This window comes from Mastomys coucha, unplaced genomic scaffold (genome assembly GCF_008632895.1).
Source record: "Mastomys coucha isolate ucsf_1 unplaced genomic scaffold, UCSF_Mcou_1 pScaffold18, whole genome shotgun sequence".
NCBI lineage: Eukaryota > Metazoa > Chordata > Mammalia > Rodentia > Muridae > Mastomys > Mastomys coucha.
In genome coordinates, this window is record NW_022196900.1 from 55,624,556 (window position 1) to 55,628,482 (window position 3,927).

The 3,927-nt window shown below is 35.3% G+C and overlaps 1 protein-coding gene across 1 annotated transcript in view; it reads right to left on the minus strand.

Moving 5' to 3' along the window:
* LOC116095729 (cytochrome P450 2J6-like) overlaps positions 1-3,927 on the minus strand; it is a 76,237-nt gene that overhangs the window by 48,579 nt on the left and 23,731 nt on the right. The gene's annotated exons all lie outside the window — the stretch shown is intronic.

Sequence of the window (3,927 nt, forward strand, 5' to 3'; positions counted from 1 at the left end):
TGCTAAAGGTAGTTGCTTTCTTAGAAGTTCATTTCTCCTAAGTCTTTTTGTGGCTCTGGGAATTGTGATTAATATCCCAGAAAAATTCTGGTTTATAAACAAGCTTTCTCCAGTGCTGACAACCTTCCTGAGAAGTAATATTACCATGGACAGAGTGAAATCTTGCAGTTTTGGGTTCCCACAGTATTGCCGAGTCCTCTACCTCCAAGCGACATCCTTCTCTCCTTTATTCCTACTTTCCTTTTTATAAATAATTTCTGTTTAGAATTGCAGAAAATGTATGTTGATCAATGCTTTCTCCCACCCCAACCCTTCCAGATCCTACCTACCATGATGACAATGGACTGAATTTCCGAACCTGTATGCTAGTCCCAATTAAATGTTGTACTTCATAAAAGTTATCTTGGTCAAGTTGCCTCTTTATAGCCATAAAACCCTAACAAAGAAAGGACGGCTACTGATTTCTTTGAGTTAATTTTATATCCAGTCACTTTGCTGAAGATGTTTACTAGCTATAGGTGTTCTGTGGGAGAGTTTGGGGATCACTTATGTATATTAAGTTATCATCTGCTAAACTGATACCTTGACCTTTTTTTTCCAATTTGTATCCCCCTTAATATCCCCCTTGATCTCCTTTAGTTGTCTTATAGTTCCAGCTAGAAATTCATGTGTTATATTGAATAGATAGGGAGAGAAAGAACATCCTTGGACCTGATTTTAGTGGAATTGCTTCAAGTTTCTCTCCATTTAAATCGATGTTGGCTATTGGCTTGATGTATATTACTTTTATTATGTTTAGGTATGTGCCTTGAATTCCTAATCTCTCTAAGACTTGTAATATGAAGGGGTGTTGGATTGTGTCAAAGACTTTTTCAGCATTTAATGAAATAATCATGTGATATTTTCTATTTTAGTTTGTATATACAGTGTGCTATGTTGATGGATTTTTTATATTTTACTATCTCTGAATCCCTTGAATGAAGCCTACTTGATTGTGATGAACGTTGTTTTGGGATTATCCTTGGATTTGGTTTTCTAGAAGTTTTTTGCATTGATGTTCATTAGCAAAACTTGTCTAATGTTCTCTTTGTTGAATGTTTGTCTGGTTTACACATCTGGATACTTGTGTTCTCTTAGAATGAATGAGACAGTGTTCCTTTTCTTTCTATTTTGTGAAATAGAGGAAGTTTGGTGTTAGCTCTCTTTTGAAAGTCTGGTAGAATGCTGCACTAAAACTATGTGGCCCTCAGCTTTTTTTTTTTTTAATGGTGAGAATTTTAATGACAGCTTTTATTTCCTTAGGGGTTATGTGTCTATTTAGAGAGTTTACCTGATCTTGATTTAACTTTGGTAAGTGTTATCTGTCTGAAAAACCATTACTTTCATTTAGATTTTTCAATTTTGTGAAGTATGGGCTTTTGACTAAGATTTAATAGCTTTTTAAAACTTCCTCCATTTTTGTGTTATGTCTCCCCTTTCTGATTTTGTTCATTTGGATACTGTTTGCTTGTCTTTTAGTTACTTTGGCTAAAATTTGTGTATCATTTTTATCTTCTCATAGAACCAGCTCTTGGTTTTGTTAACTATTTGTATTGTTTTCTTTGCTTCTAATTGATTAGTTTCAACCCTGAGTTTGACTATTGCTGTCTATGTCAGTTTCATTAATTTTGTTTAGCTTCTGTTTAGATGACCTGTCTGTTGGTGAGAGTCGGGTGTTAAATCCCTCACAATGATTGTTGCGGGTTCTGTGTGTGGTTTGATTTTTAGTAAAATTTCTTTTACAAATGTGGGTCCATTGGATTGAGGCAGTGATATTCAGAATTGAGACTTCATCTCAGCCAAAACTTCCTTTGATGAGCATTAAGTGTCTTTCCCAATTTCTTTTGATAAATTTTGGTTGAAATTGATTTTCCCAGAGATTAGAATGGTTTCATGGCTTCTCTACCTTTTTCTTGGGACTGTGTTTTTTGAAAACAATTTTCTAGCCCTTTACTCTGAAGTAGTGTCTATTTTTGTTGAGGTGTTTTTCTTGTACGCAGTAGAATGAAGGATCCTGTTTCTACATCCATTTGGTTAGTCTGTTTCTTTTTATTACTGGATTGAGTCCATTGATTCTGAGACATATTAATGACCAATGATTGCCAATTTCTGTTATTCTGTGTTGGAGGTGTTAGTGTATGTTTGTGATTCTTTTCTTTTGGACTTGCTGTGAGATGATTAATTTCTTGTGTTTTGTTAGGGGCAGTTACTCTCCTTGTATTGGTGTTTTCTTTCTAATATCCTCTATAGGGTTGAATTACTGGAAAGATACTGTTTCAATTTGACTTTGTCATGCAACATATTGTGTATTCCATGTATGATCATTGACAGTTTTGGTGGGCAGAGTTGTCTGGGCTGGCATCTGTTGTCTATTAGGGTCTGCAATACATCTGTTCACATATTCCGACTTTGAGAGTCTCTCTTGAGGAGTCAGTTATAATTCTGATAGATTTGATTCATGTTACTTTTTTCCCTTACAAATTTTAATATTCTTTCTTTGCTCTGTACATTTGATGTTTTGATTATTATATGGTAGGAGGAATTTTTTTCTGGTCCAATCATTTTGTGTCCTGTATGTTTCTTATATGTTTATAGCCATCTCTTTCGTTAGTTTAGGAAAGTTTTATTCTTTTTTTTAATTTATGTATTTATTTACTTTTTTCATTTTTTAAAAAATTTTACTTAGATTTTACAATTACTTGGGGTAACCCCTAATCTATTTTTCTTTTTATATTACATATTTTTTCTTTTTTCTTTTCTATATTAGATATTTTCTTTATTTACATTTCAAATTTTATCCTCTTTCCTTATTTGCCCATTGAAAATCCCCTATCCAATCCCCCCTCCTCCTGCTCACCAACCTACCCACTCCTGCTTCACTGTTCTGGCATTCCCCTACACTGAGACATCCAGTCTTCATAAGACCAAGGGCCTCTCCTCTTCTTGATGTTCCACAAGTCCATTGTCTACTGCATGTACAGCTGAACCATGAGGCCCTCCATGTGTACTCTTTGGTTGATGGAATAGTCCCTGTGAGCCCTGGGGGTATTGGTTGATTTGTATTGTTGTTCCTCCTATGGGGCTACAAACCCCTTCAGCAACCAGATGTCCTTCAACATAGGAATGGATACAGAAAATGTGGTACATTTACACAATGGAGTACTACCCAGCTATTACAATAATGAATTCATGAAATTCTTAGGCAAATGTATAGAATTAGAAAATATCATCCTTAGTGAGGTAACCCAATCACAAAGGAACACACATGGTATGCATTCACTGATAAGTGGATATAAGCCAAGAAGTTTGGAATACCCAAGATACAATTAATAGTTCACATGAGCTCAAGAAGAAGGAAGACCAAAGTATGCTTACTTTTGTCTTTCTTAGAAGGGGGATCAAAAGACCCATGGGAAGAGATACAGAAACAAAGATTGGAGCAGAAACTAAAGGCTATCCAGTGACTGTCTCACCTGTGAATCCATCACATATATAGTTATCAAACCCAGACATTATTGTGGATGCCAATAAGTGCTTGCTGATAGGAGCCTGATATACTTGTCTCCTGTGTAGCTCTGCTAGTGCCTGACAAATACAGATGTGGATGCTCACATCCATCCATTGAACTGAGCACAGAGTCCCCAATGGAGGAAAGTTCTTTTCTATGACTTTGTTGAAAACATTTTCTGCCCTTTTGAAGTGAGGACTCTTCACTCCCTTCTATTCCCATTATTCCCAGATTTGGTCTTTTCATAATGTCCCAAATTACCTGGATGTTCTGAGTTATGAAAGTTTTATGTTTGGCATTTTCTTTGATCAATATCTTTTTTTTTTAAGATATTTTCTTTATTTACATGTAAATTTCTCCATTCCCAGTTTCCCCTCCAA